Below are 14,544 nucleotides of genomic sequence, written 5' to 3'. Positions count from 1 at the left end.
GGAAAAACCGGAAAAGACGCGATCTACGAACTTTTAAGTGAAAGGTTCGGGAGTTGTATTTACGCACGGGGAAGGTATTAGCACCCCACACGTCCGTCCCAAGGGACGGCAACCTTTAATCGAATGTGCAAACATGACCTTGATTTTTATGTTCCCTTTTTATGTCTTTATATCCTTTACACCTTTTTTATATTTTTTCTCTTTTTGTGATCGACAAGGGTGTTTCCCTTTGCTCCTACGTATTCCTCAATTGCGATGAGGAAATCAGACCTACGTAGTTCTTTTTTTTATCAAGTGATTCTTTTTTACTTAAAAGGTGATCATTTTAAGGCGTTGGACCTTGAAAATGATCCATTTTACTTAGTAAGAAATTGAAATGATAAACTTCAGAAACCTATTTTTATGGACGAGCTTGACTAGGCGAGTTGATTTTAGCCTTAGTTTCACTTTAGTTATTAGTCAATTCAATTAAGAATGAGAAATCCCAAAGAGAAAACGTCCGATTGATTTTCCGCTTTATTTTACTAAAAGACATTTTTTTGATTATTATATTATTATTTTATCTCTTTTTTTGATTTCCAACGTGGTTACGGCACGACCGAATGGTCGGAATTCATTTTAACCGAAGTTAACGGATAATACAATTCACACGATCGGTGGAAATTTATTTTATTTTTAGGTTAAGCGAGAAATGACTTAAATAAAATGGCTTAAGCACGTCAAAAGGGGGTATAAAAAGTAAATGAAACGAGAATAAAAATACACGAAACATAATGTGGACCACCACGAGTACATAGAATGAATCGAAGAACGATGAAGAACGAATGAAGAACGTCGAAGAACGGTCGAAACCTTCGCGAAATTCCTCACGGAAACGTTACGGAAACGTTTCGGAAGCACCTCGGCTTGGATTTTCTTCACGGAAACAATTTTTCCAAGCAAATTCGAAAGAGAGAGAAGTGCCTAAGGGGCTGAACCCTTTCTCACTTCACTTCTCCCCCAATTTATAGAAAATTGGGGGAGAAGCGTGCCACCCAGCTCGCCCAGGCAAGAAAGGTTGCTTCCTCCAGAAGTAACAGCCTTCTGGAGGAATCTTCTGGAGGGCCCAAGTGGGCCTGGTTGCTATTTGTACCCCTATTTTTACTAAGTACACCCCCTGCCTTTTTTTGGTGATTCTTTTTTCGTAAAGTTACGAAAACTTACGAATTTCGTAACGATACTTGTTTTCTTTCCGTAATGTTATGGAACCTTGTGGATTACATAATCATCCCTTTTTGACTTACGGAATGTTACGGAACCTCACTAATTGTGCAACGATGCTTCCATTTGATTTCCGGTGTGTCACGGAACCTTACGGATTGTGCATCAATATTTTCTTTTGCTTTCCGGCATGTCCTGGAATTTCACAAATTGCCTAATGATGGGTGCCAAGCACCTCATAAGGACCAAACAAAAGTTGCATGTCATCAAACAAAGGTCCCCGGACGAAATTAGGGTATGACAGTTGCCCCTCTTTACTTGTCTTTTATTGGAGATAAAAGGAAAGTAAAGATAAGACACTAATTTCGTTCCTCTCGGTTGACGAGAGTCGCGGGTGACCATAAAATACCTCCGCATGTAAATGACTTGATGTCCCCGGGGGAACAAAAGGTGCAGAAGACGATGTCAGTCTCTGCATGCTATCAAGCGTTCTGTCTTACAGATAGCAAAAGAATGTTTATACGGATAACCACTCGGGTATTTCCGCCCGTCAGCGTGACTCAAAAGTCAGTATGACAGATCTTGTAAGTGCGGAAGATGATGTAAATCTCCACGTGTCAACGGGCTTGTCGGCCGCGATTGACGAAGGGTGCAGAATGACCATAATTTGTCTCTGCGTGCCATCGGACACGATTGCGTCTGAATGGCAAAAGGTGTGCAGAATGACCATAATTTGTCTTCGCATGTCATCGGGCCCGCCGCCTCTGGATGACAAAAGGGTGCAGAATGACCATAATTTGTCTCTGCGTACTATCGGACATGACTGTGTCTGAATGGCAAAAGGTGTGCGGAATGACCACAATTTGTCTCCGCATGTCATCGGGCCCGCCGCCTCTGGATGACAAAAGGGTGCAGAATGACCATAATTTGTCTCTGCGTACCATCGGACACGACTGTGTCTGAATGGCAAAAGGTGTGTGGAATGACCATAATTTGTCTCCGCATGTCATCGGGCCTGCCGCCTCTGGATGACAAAAGGGTGCAAAATGACCATAATTGGCCTCTGCTCATCAATCACACTTGGGGTCACTGAATGACGAGGTGCGGATAACCGTAAGGTGTCTCCGCGGGCTACCAGCTCTTGGGTCATGGTAACAAAAAGCGGTGTGGTCGACAAAAGCGAGGCTTTTGCTCCTACGTATCCTCAAATGAGGAACTCAGACCTACGTAGTTCTTGATAACTTGTGAGACTAGAAATAGTCTCGGTGTTTTCTTCGCTAAAATGCGAACGTGCTTTAGTAAAGAGATAAAACTTCCAACTAATCAGATCAACATATGCTTTTCGGACAAAAAACAATGTGTCTATCGGGGAAGGAGAATCTGCTGATGAAATTTTCTCATAACCACAAATGAGATTTTGGATGTTTAGCATTTCGTTTCTAAATGACCATTTAGACGAAATACTGGGTTCGACAAAAATACAAGAAAATCACTCAAAGTGTATCAATATCGCACAGGTAAGTGTTTCATCCTAATTCCGAACCATAGATATGTCATGACTTGACTTTGCAAATTATTTCCTATCAAATCAAAAATTACATGCGTGATCATGGATCAATAGGACTTCCCTTGGGAATGGGTTCTTTTGGTGGGTTTTTCGGCTTTTGATTATTTTGGCCTTTTTTTTCCTTTTCTGTTTTGGTTTAGTGCGGGGCGAAAAAGTCGCTAGCACACAAGATTTTGGTTTGCAATTAAAGGGAGAAGACCACTTTAGGTCATGGTTTCCTTTCCTTCTTTTTGTTCATTTGGTGACAATCCTGTAATGCTCAGATATTGTCCAGTCCAAAGACCTTTCTGCACATTTCTTCTGTTTTCTTTCGATCCTTGATCAGGAGCTTTCTTTCCTTCTTCTTCTTTTTTTTTTCTACTTTCTCCCATTCTTTGATTGGGAATTTCCTTTCTTTTCTTTTTGCTTTCTCCCACTCTTTGATTGGGAATTTTCCTTCTTTTCTTTTCTCTTTTTTTTTTTTGCTTCTGAGGGTAAGGATTGACATTCTAACCCTGGGTCAAGGTTTATGGTGAGTTAGGATTTTGGCTCAAGGCTTGTAGAATGGCTAGACATGATACATGTCAGGGTTTGGTTTGGTTCAAGGATAAAAGGGATGCCCCACATTATTTCCATGACACAAATGCAAAAATGATGATTTGGAAATTTTATGCAAAAGGTCATGCATGCACCTATGTGGACACTCAAGTGTCAAATTTTTATGGTCATGTGATGCTAGGGCTCAGGATTCATTTCCTCTATTTTAGTCAACCCAATGTTTCCAAAATATGTTCTTTTATCAATTTGTGCATTCATTCGAGTCCATTTCGGGCGTCCGGGAAAATTTTCACAGCATTCACCCTTCAGGTGTACACAAATTTTTTTTTCAACAACTAGCTATGATTAGCGAAATTTTTTTCAAAGAAGAGTTGGAAGTCATCTCTTTTCAAAAGCATGTCGGTTTTTCAGCTAAACAACTTATTTTTCTTTTCCTTTTTCCTGTCTTTTTTCTTACTTGCTCTCTTCTTTTCTTATTTGCCCTCTTTTTCCCTTTTTTCCTTTTTTTTATTTTTTTGTTTTTTGTTTGTTTTATTATTATTATTTTTTTGGACGATGTTCCTAAACGAAGAACTCTACACGGTTCCAGAATTTCAAACATCATTGATAGTAATGATATAAACACTAACGCAACAATCCAAACAAAAATGTATGCGCTGTACAAATGACAATCGAAACAACAAAAACAAACATTAGTCTCTCAAGTCAAAACATAAAAATGATAAAAGAAATATGAAAGAAAACATGAATCTGGGGATCTCCCAGTCATGTAGCTCCACTCCCTCCTAAGAAGTCAAGCAAATCGGCCATCTCCTCGTCCTCGTGGGCCTCCTTTCCATCGCCGGGAGCTTCTGGGGGTGCCTCTCCTACTTGGGCCTCGGGCCAATCCCCGAGCCATGCGACCTTAGCCCTGAACTGGTCTGGAGTAGGGCATGAAAAAGAAGCGAAGCCCTGGCTCTGCATGCTGAGGCTCAGCTGGTACAGACAATCATGGGTCTGTACATGTGCCCGGTGGTTGGCCGCCTGCTGGCGAACCAAATGCCGTAAATACTGCTCCATGTCAAATGACCCAGCTGGGCCAGCCTGATGAGGTGGTGGTGGCGCGCCTGCGGCCTGTGGAGCATCCCCCTGAGCCTGTCTCTGGGTGCAGTACTTCTCAATAAAAGCCGGGGTGATGGGCGGTCGAATCACCTTGGTAGGTGCCACGGGGACTCCGAACGACTGGCAGAGTCCTGTGATCAGCGCGGGAAATCCCAGGGCCCTGTTGGACTTATCTGGATCCAAAGGGTGCCTGGTAGGCGCCATACCTGCAAAAATATAGATGGCATCAGCGATTAACTGAGCCACATGAATGCTCATCCGCGTCAGGATGGCGTACACCAGCTGACACTTCGGCAGGGGGAGGTCGGAATTATGGTCGGTGGGCAGGATGTTGCTGAGCAGCAAAGTCATCCATATCTGAGTCAGGGTGGTCATGTTGGTGCGCATAATTCGCACTCGCCTCCCTGCAGCAGTCCGGGCAAAATCCTGCCCCGGTATACATAGCAACTGGGCGATGGCCTCCTCATCGAACCCATCAGGCCGGTTCCTCCTCTGGCCATACTCGCACTCCTGGCCCTCTTCCAGCACCAACGGATATCCCAGGAGCTGGCCGATAGCATCTGCATCAAACAGGATCCACTGACCCCTCACCCAGGACCTCATGTCACGCACGCCCTCCTCTGTCGGCCAAGCATTGGCATAAAACTCAAGGACTACTTCTGGATCGAACTTGGCCATGGGGGTATCCAGTGATGCCCACCGCCGCCGACCTATCTCCTCCTGGAAATCAGTATACTCGTCATCCCTGAGCTGGACGCGTCGCTCCCAGAGAAATGACCATCCCTTGATGGCCTCGAAGCGCTGCTCGTGTACAGCGCTCCTAAAGCGGTGACTGTCATACTCAGGAGCGGAACTAGTTCCTTCGGCCGCCTTGTCCTTCCTGGACCTCTTTGAGGCAAGCTTCCTCGGGGCCATTTTCTGCGAAGGCAAACATTTGGAAAGTTAGTTTTACCAAGAAATGCTACTCTTAACACAAACATCAATGTAAATTTAGAGCAAACTCATGCACATACTTCCTTACGAACATTCACTCGCACAAGATATTCTTCCAACTAAAAAAAAAATGCACCCATGCACAATCAAGGCACCTTCGTTACCTAGATTATTTATATGTACTTCCAAGGTGTATTTGCTACCTACATCACATGCACTTCCTTGGCTAAATTTACATACATGCATACTCAAAGCCTCTTGGCTACCAAAAATTGCACACGTGCACATTCTAGTATTTCTAATACCTATGCATATACAAACTTTGTGATGAATCTTGGCTATCTACACAATAAGGTGCTACATTTCATGCTTTATTCAAGTGTTTTTGCTACCTAAAGCCGCATGCAAATTCAAGTATATTTTCTTTTGCTGACTAAAATTGTATTCAAATTAAAAGGTATTTTTGTAAGGTATTTTCTTTACATAACATGCAACATATGTATATTTTTTGTGAGACATTTTGACTACCAAAAATTACATGTACATACATCCAAGTATTTTGCTACCACACCCAAAGTGTAAATTGCCAAAGGTATTTTGCTACCTATTCTAAACCTACACATTTATGATGAGCAAAATTCCTAAACATCTAGGCGTAGGGAAATTATTGTAGCGTGGCTCATAGCTGATTGCTGGCTAAAAAAGGTAACTTTACCCAATATGCACCCCCTCTTGTGTTCTTTTGCATAAAAACTTTGGTTCCTAGGCCTAGGATATATGTGGGGCAATTACTCTAGCCCTTTCGGAACTGAATGCATGTCCCAAAAAATAGAAAATATGTGCAAACCAAAATGCCCCATGGGTTGTTTCCCTACGAAAATCACGCGCTAATGCCATTGAGGCATTTCACCGAACACTTGGTGGGCGCGCGTTTAGGCATCAATAGCAAGAGAACGGGGACAATGTGGCATGTCCCATTGCTTCAAAATGCATCATAGGCCTAGGGCCATCTCATACAAACCCCCAATTCAACCCAATCAAGCAAGAAAACAAACCAAAATTGCCCCACATATTTGAGCACATTCCCACAATTTAGAGCACCAAAAGGAGATCAAAATACACCAATGAAAAGCTAGAAAGCTTAAGGATGGAATACTTACTTGTTGGTGATGAATAAAAGCGCAAAACGGAATCGAAGAATGCGAAAAGTAGAGATCCTAGGGCTGCAAACTCGTAAATTCCGTGGGTATGGCTTTTGAAAGGGGGGAAAAGAAGTTTTTGAATGCAAAAACGTCCCCCCTTTCGTCACTTTTATATTTTGGTGCAGGGGTGGCTCGCCCAGGCGAGCTAACCTGCACTTTTTTTTTTGAGAGGAACATTAACCATGTCCCCTCCTTCCTTATGGGTTAGTGTTTTGCCTATTTGAGCCTACTCAAGTTAGAATTAGGCGTTAATTACTAAAAACAAACAATGGTAGTAAAATACTGTGAATCCAAAGGATACTGGGCTGCCTTGCGCGGCGTTCTTTGCTTGTTTAGCGCAGAGAAGGGGCAACGATCGGTCGGTTGTGACCCCATCCCCACTTGCATCCGTTCCTAAGTACCTGCAAGTAATAAACAACCAGGTATGGCCAATCTTGACCGCGTCGTTGTCTTACCTTGATTGGTTTCTGCTGTTCATGTTTTGTCCCTACCCCAGATGGTAGCTCAAGATGATCCTGCCCCTGTTTTACCACAACAATATGCATGCGTATGCGTATGCATGAATGTTTTCAAACGCAGCAAATTTTAGTGAAAGTTGGTTTAGGTTCAATTTTAATTAAGCGCTTGGGGCATCCCATGAACTGAGCGGAAGGGCTCAGGTGACCACAAATCAACGCAAGGTTTGAAACCAACGTGAGGACTAAAGCCTCGAATCCACGTTCATTTCTTTGAAAGATTGTAACGAGAGATACAGTATACGGGGAATCCCTGGGGGAAATCCAGAAAACACATAAAGATAAAGAACATGCAGCGACATCCTTAATTGCCCCAGATTCTAAGCATAATATCGCTTGACGACATCAGAATTCACGGGTGAAGGTAGCTCTTCGCCATCCATGTTGGTAAGCACCAGGGCTCCTCCGGAAAAAACCCTCTTCACAACAAAAGGCCCTTCGTAGTTTGGGGCCCATTTTCCTCGATTGTCCTTGACAGCATGGGACATTTTCTTTAGCACAAGGTCTCCCTCATGGAACTTGTGCAAGCGTACCTTCTTGTCGAATGCACTCTTCATTCTTTGCTGGTACAAGCGCCCATGACTCATGGCCGTTAAGCGTTTACCCTCAATGAGGTTGAGCTGGTCATAGCGCGTTTGAGCCCACTCTGACTCCTTTAATCCGGATTCTGCCAAGATCCTTAATGACGGGACTTCTACCTCAAACGGTAACACAGCCTCCATCCTATATACCAATGAGAACGGCGTTGCCCCAGTTGACGTTCGCACTGAAGTTCGGTAACCGTGTAACGCGAATGGGAGCATTTCGTGCCAATCTCTGTATGACACGGTCATCTTTTGGATAATCTTTTTGATATTCTTATTGGCCGCTTCCACGGCTCCATTCATCTTTGGCCGGTAGGGTGTGGAATTGTGATGCTGGATTTTAAACTCCTTGCACATTTCCCCCATCATCTTGTTATTCAGGTTGGTGCCGTTGTCCGTGATAATCTTCCTTGGCAAACCATATCGGCAGATGATCTCTTTCTTAATGAACCTGACCACCACACCCCTCGTGACATTGGTATAGGAGGCCGCCTCGACCCACTTGGTAAAATAATCTATCGCTACGAGGATGAAGTGATGACCATTCGAGGCCTTGGGCTCAATGGCCCCGATGACATCTATTCCCCACATGGAGAAAGGCCAAGGGGCGGACATGACATTCAGAGGATGTGGTGGAGCATTGACATTATCTGTGAATGCTTGACATTTGTGGCATTTCCTCACATGGACACAACAATCACTTTCCATGGTAAGCCAGTAATAACCTGCTCTTAGGATCTTCCTGGCCATAGCATGCCCGTTGGCGTGCGTTCCAAACGAGCCCTCATGGACTCCCTCGATCATGTGATTTGCCTCCCTGGCATCCACACACCGCAGGAGTGTCATGTCGTGATTTCTCTTATACAGTACGCTTCCGCTCATGAAGAAACTGGCTGCCAACCTTCTCAATGTCCTCTTATCATTGTCGGCAATCTCTGGCGGGTATTCTTTGCTTACGACATATCGCTTGATGTCGAAATACCAAGGCTTTCCGTCCCGTTCCTCTTCTACTTGGCAACAATGCGCAGGTTTGCCACGACACCAAAATTCAATGTAGGGTAGATCCCCATGCGGCGTTAGCTGGAACATAGACGCCAAAGTAGCAAGCGCATCCGCCATTTGATTTTCCTCGCGGGGAACATGATGGAAGGAGATCTCATCAAAGGTCTTAGCCAATTCCTTGATATAGGCTTTGTAGGGTATCAGCTTGGGATCTCTAGTTTCCAATTCCCCTCTCAGCTGATGGATTACCAACGTTGAGTCGCCGTACACCTTGAGTAGTTTGACATTGGAGTCAATCGCTGCCTGGACGGCCAGGGCACATGCTTCATATTCGGCCATGTTGTTGGTGCAGTCGAATCCTAGCCTGGCTGTGAAAGGTACACATTGATTGTCCGGAGAGACCAATACTGCCCCAGCGCCATGGCCTAGAATGTTTGACGCTCCGTCAAACCATACGGTCCATTTGTCCCGATCTTTGTCCAATTTTTCCTCAAACAAGGCCATGATGTCCTCATCCGGGAATTCAGGATGCATGGGCTGATAGTCGTTAAGAGGCTGTTGAGCCAAATAATCTGCTAAGGCGCTTCCTTTTATCGCCTTTTGGGTGACGTAAACTATATCAAACTCGGATAGCAGGACTTGCCACCGGGCGATTCGTCCCGTGAGAGCTGGCTTTTCAAAGATGTACTTAACCGGGTCCATCTTGGATATCAACCAGGTAGTATGGCTCAGCATGTACTGCCTTAGGCGATGGGATGCCCATACTAAAGCACAACACGTTCTTTCGAGCAAGGAGTAATTCATTTCACAGGTCGTGAACTTCTTACTTAGGTAGTAAATAGCGCGCTCTTTCTTTCCGGATTCGTCATGTTGCCCCAGCATACACCCCATTGACTCATCTAAGATTGTCATGTACAAGATGAGAGGCCTTCCAGGTACTGGTGGCATAAGCACGGGAGGATTCATAAGGCACTTCTTGATCCTTCCAAAAAGCCTCTTGGCAATCCTCATTCCAGCGATCAGTTTGGTTTTTGCGTAAAAGCTTGAACAACAGCTCACAAATGGCGGTGAGCTGCGATATGAATCTGGCAATATAATTCAAGCATCCCAGGAAGCCCCGGACTTGCCTCTCAGTACGGGGTTCTGGCATTTCAAGGATGGCCTTCACCTTTTCGGGGTCTACCTCTATTCCTTTCTGGCTCACGATGAAACCAAGCAATTTCCCTGATTTGACCCCAAAGGTACACTTGGCGGGGTTCAACCTTAATTGATATTTCTTAAGCCTTTCGAACAACTTCCGCAGGTTGACAAGGTGTTCTTCCTCGGATTTAGATTTAGCAATTATGTCGTCCACGTAGACCTCGATCTCTTGATGCATCATATCATGGAACAAAGCTACCATGGCCCATTGATAAGTTGCCCCAGCATTCTTGAGTCCAAAGGACATCACCTTGTAACAGAATGTCCCCCACAGGGTGACGAAGGTAGTCTTTTCCATATCCTCTGGCACCATCTTTATCTGATTGTAACCGGAGAAACCGTCCATGAAGGAAAATAAAGCGAAATCGACCGTGTTATCCACGAGGATATCGATGTGTGGCAAAGGAAAATTGTCCTTGGGACTGGCCCGATTCAGGTCCCGATAATCCACACACATTCGTACTTTCCCATCTTTCTTAAGGACCGGTACAATGTTGGCAACCCATTCTGGATACCGAGCGACGGCCAGAAAACCAGCGTCAAATTGCTTCTTCACTTCTTCTTTTATCTTCAAGGATGTTTCGGGCTTCATCCTTCTCAGTTTCTGCTTTACCGGGGAACACTCGGGATTTAGAGGTAATCGGTGCTGTACAATGTCAGAACTCAAACCGGGCATATCTTGGTATCACCAAGCAAAGATGTCTTGGTAGTCTCTTAGCAGGATTATTAATTCTTCACGGATAGGTGCGGTAATACCTGTGCCTATCTTTACTTCCCTTTTTCCACTGCCAATTCCCAAGTCTACTAGTTCTGTTTCTTCTTGATGAGGCCCCATTTCTTGGTCCTCATGGGCGACCATCCTTTCTAATTCTGGGGGAAGTCTCACATCCTCGTTCCCTTCATCTTCCGTTTGATTCGTTTCTTGCTCGAAGTTGATAGGCGGGTCCCAGGTATTAGTACCTTCGGGGGACTCGTCATCGGATCTGCCGTTTCAGAAAAGAAGTAAACATGCAAATGGATGAGAATGGGTAGAGACGTAGGAACAGATGAAGAAAGATCCTTGTATTATAGATTTAAAAAACAAAATACACAAAGCCTTAACCAAAAGAAAAACTCTAAAGCCTAGGCCCAACTATAGAGCTTTTAAAACCATAAAGGTTTACATTATGCTCGCTGCGTAAATGTCGGGGCGTTCCTCCACTTGCCAATTCCCCAGCTGGAAATCAGGAGGGCAAGGTCGTACCAAATCCAATGTACTCGGAACATCATCTTCGTATATTGCGACCACTTGACCTTCGTCTCCCAGACCCGCGCTTATAAAGCTTCTACTTATGTGGCAGGGTGGGCTTCCTTCACTTTCTTGTCTCAATCGCGAGCTTTGACCACCGCCCTTCCTTCCCGCGATGCTTCTCTTTACATCTGCCTGAGTGGGCTTATAGCCTAAACCATACTTCCCACAATTTCCTTTGGCATTTATCAGGCTAGTTATGCCGCCGTTGTCTTTGCCTAAACCCATTCCGGGTTCGTAACCGTTCCCCAACATAACTCGGGCCATCATTACTACTGCATCGGACAGGCAAGCTTGCCCAGAGAAGGAGTCCACGGAGGAAATGCTTACCACCTCAAAAGACTGGAAAACGGTTTCTAATGACTCCTCTGCGGCTTCCACATAAGGCATAGAGGATGGGCAGCTCACCAAGATGTCTTCCTCGCCTGATACGATGACCAGATGCCCTTCCACTACGAATTTCAACTTTTGGTGGAGTGTAGAGGGAACAACTCCCACTGAGTGGATCCACGGGCGCCCCAATAGACAGCTGTAGGGGGGGTTAATATCCATTATTTGGAAAGTAACTTGACAGGTGTGAGGGCCTATCTGTACTGGGAGATCGATCTCTCCCCTAACCTCTCGGCGGGTGCCGTCGAAGGCACGAACCACCATTGAACTTGGCTTTAAGTGGGAGGCATTGAATGGTAATTTCTCCAAAGTGCTCTTAGGCATCACGTTTAAACTGGAACCATTATCGATGAGCACTTTGGCTACGATATGGTCCATACACTTGACTGATACGTGCAAAGCTTTATTATGCCCTCTCCCTTCGGCGGGGATTTCTTCTTCGGCGAAGGCGAGATAGTTGTTGGCAGTGATATTATTGACCAGCCCTCCGAAACCTTCTACCGAGATGTCTTGGGCCACATGGGCCTCGTTCAGAACTTTTATTAGCAGAGCCCGATGAGGCTCGGAGCTCATGAGTAACTCCAACAGCGAGACCCTGGCCGGAGTTTTGTTGAGCTGTTCGATAACCTTGAATTCGCTCTGCTGAATTATACGGAGGAACTCACTGGCTTCCTCTAGCGACACCTCCTTTTTACCATCCTTTTTCTCCGGAAGACCTTTCGCCGGAATATCTTTATTCGAAGCGTGGGGTGCTTCACCATCTTGTTCCTCCACCACTTTTCCTTTCCCCTTGACGTTCGCGGGTTGGACTGGTAGGTCCGGAGGCGCAAACACACGACCGCTACGGGTCACACCACTCAGTCCCGTGATATTTGTTACCTTAGCTGACAACGAGCTGACATCGGTGGCTTCTTCTTCCTTCTCCCTCGGAGGTGTATATCTCCATGGGACTGCGTGGCTATTTTTGGTATGGGAAAGGAACAGGTTTAGCTTCTAAGGGGTGTCCGGGTTTTTGCGAAGCTGTGCCCTTGGTGAAGTATATCACCAAGGGTTTGGGCTTCGCAACACTGCTCCCATCCGTGGACTACATGCATATATGCTGCTCTTCTCTTCCTCCACTGCCAACTTCCAGTCGACCTTGATCTATCATCCGCTGTAACAATTCCTCTACTCCCAAACACGTTTCCATGTCATGCAGCTCGCCAGAATGCAGCAAACAGGAATCCTCCTTACGCCCACTATGGGGAATCACACCTCCCTTTTGTAGGGCCTCAAAGATAAACCTCCTAGGGGTTGCCACATCCTTTAAAGGTTTAGACCTGCGCGGCCTATCGGACTCAACGACGTTAACCGCTCCCCCTCCATGATTGGTGAGCGGGTTGGTTCTCACATTGGGCCGATCCTCTTGGAAAGTCAGCCATCCAGCATCTATCAAATGTTGGACCTTGTATTTAAGGGCCAAGCATTTTTCAATGGAATGCCCCGGGACACCCCCATGGTACTTGCAAGTTGCGTTAGGGTCATACCACTTTGGGAAAGGAGGTTGGAGGACCTTTCCGGGAGTTACCACGGCCAAATGGTTGGCGATGAGGGACGACAAGAGGTCTTCGTACGTCATTGAGAGTGGGGTGAATTCTTGAAATGGCCTCGGAGGGAAGTTCCTTGTTGCGTTGGAATTACCGGCCGGGCGAGTTGTGTTCGGAGTTGGAACTTGGGGAGCTTCCCTCTGGGTGGGTGCCTTAGGCTGCCTTAGGCTGCATAGGTGCTGAACTAGAGGCGTTCTTGGTATGAGCCGAGAAGCTCGGGTGATGTTGCGCGTATTGATGGGTACCATGAGGTGTCTGCGGGGGTTTGACCCACGCGGGTGTTGAAGAGACGGCATGGGCATCTCCTTCCTTCCTTTTTGCCCCCGTTGTCCCGATTCTTTTGGCATTCGCACTCGTGGAGGAAACGTAATCGAACTTTCCTCTTTTCAACCCTACCTCGATTCTTTCCCCGGTGAACACTAGGTCCGCGAAGCTGGACGGCATGTAAGCTACTAGCTTCTCATAGTAGAACACTGGCAGAGTGTCTACCATCATGGTGATCATCTCTCTTTCTACCATGGGAGGAGCCACTTGTGCCGCTAGGTCTCTCCACCGCTGTGCGTATTCTTTAAAGGTTTCGCCCTCTTTCTTGAACATATTCTGCAGCTGAGTGCGATCGGGAGCCATATCGGAATTATACTGGTATTGCCTTAGGAAGGCAGTAATCAGATCCTTCCAAGTACGGATACGGGAAGCTTCCAGATTAGTGTACCAAACTACCGCGGCTCCGGCCAAGCTATCTTGAAAAAAATGTATCAATAGCTTCTCATCCTTAGAGTGTGCGCCCATCTTGCGATAGTACATCTTGAGATGGTTTTTGGGACAAGTTGTCCCTTTATACTTGTCGAAGTCCGGTACCTTGAACTTCGGAGGGATAACAACATCGGGTACTAAGCAAAGATCCGTCATGTCTGCGAACGGATAGTCCCCAAATCCTTCCACGGCTCTCAATCTCTCCTCGAGGAGATCGAGCTTCCTCCTTTCTTCAGTTGCCGGGGGCGGTCCTTCCGTGGACAAAACTATTGGTTGTGTCGTGATGTTGGGCTGAGGCAACGTGCTGGGTGCCGGCCCTTCGGGGATCGGGGGATAGAACTCGACATCCCTTCGAGCATAGTCTTGAGGGTCTTTGTGGACCTCATCGGGCTGTTGAGGAGGTTCTCTTTCAAGGACGGGAGAAGCAATATGGCCCGCATCGTCTTGCAGGACGGGTGGTGAGTAGTTGGGCGGCAATCCATAAGGGTAAGCCGCTCGGTTGTATCCCAGGTGAGGGTTGCCATCGTGCCCCAGTGTGTCCCTTCCTCGTCTTACTATGTTTGAGGGAGGATGGTGCGCAGTTGCCAAGAGAGTTGGGTCTGCTTCGGCAGCCGAACTGACAGCGGCAGCGGTGGCCACGTTTTTCTCCATGAGCTGCCTCATTCCTAACATGGCCTCCATCATGG

Source organism: Glycine max, chromosome 9, assembly GCF_000004515.6.
Source record: "Glycine max cultivar Williams 82 chromosome 9, Glycine_max_v4.0, whole genome shotgun sequence".
NCBI lineage: Eukaryota > Viridiplantae > Streptophyta > Magnoliopsida > Fabales > Fabaceae > Glycine > Glycine max.
Note: the sequence above shows the minus strand (reverse complement) of the source record.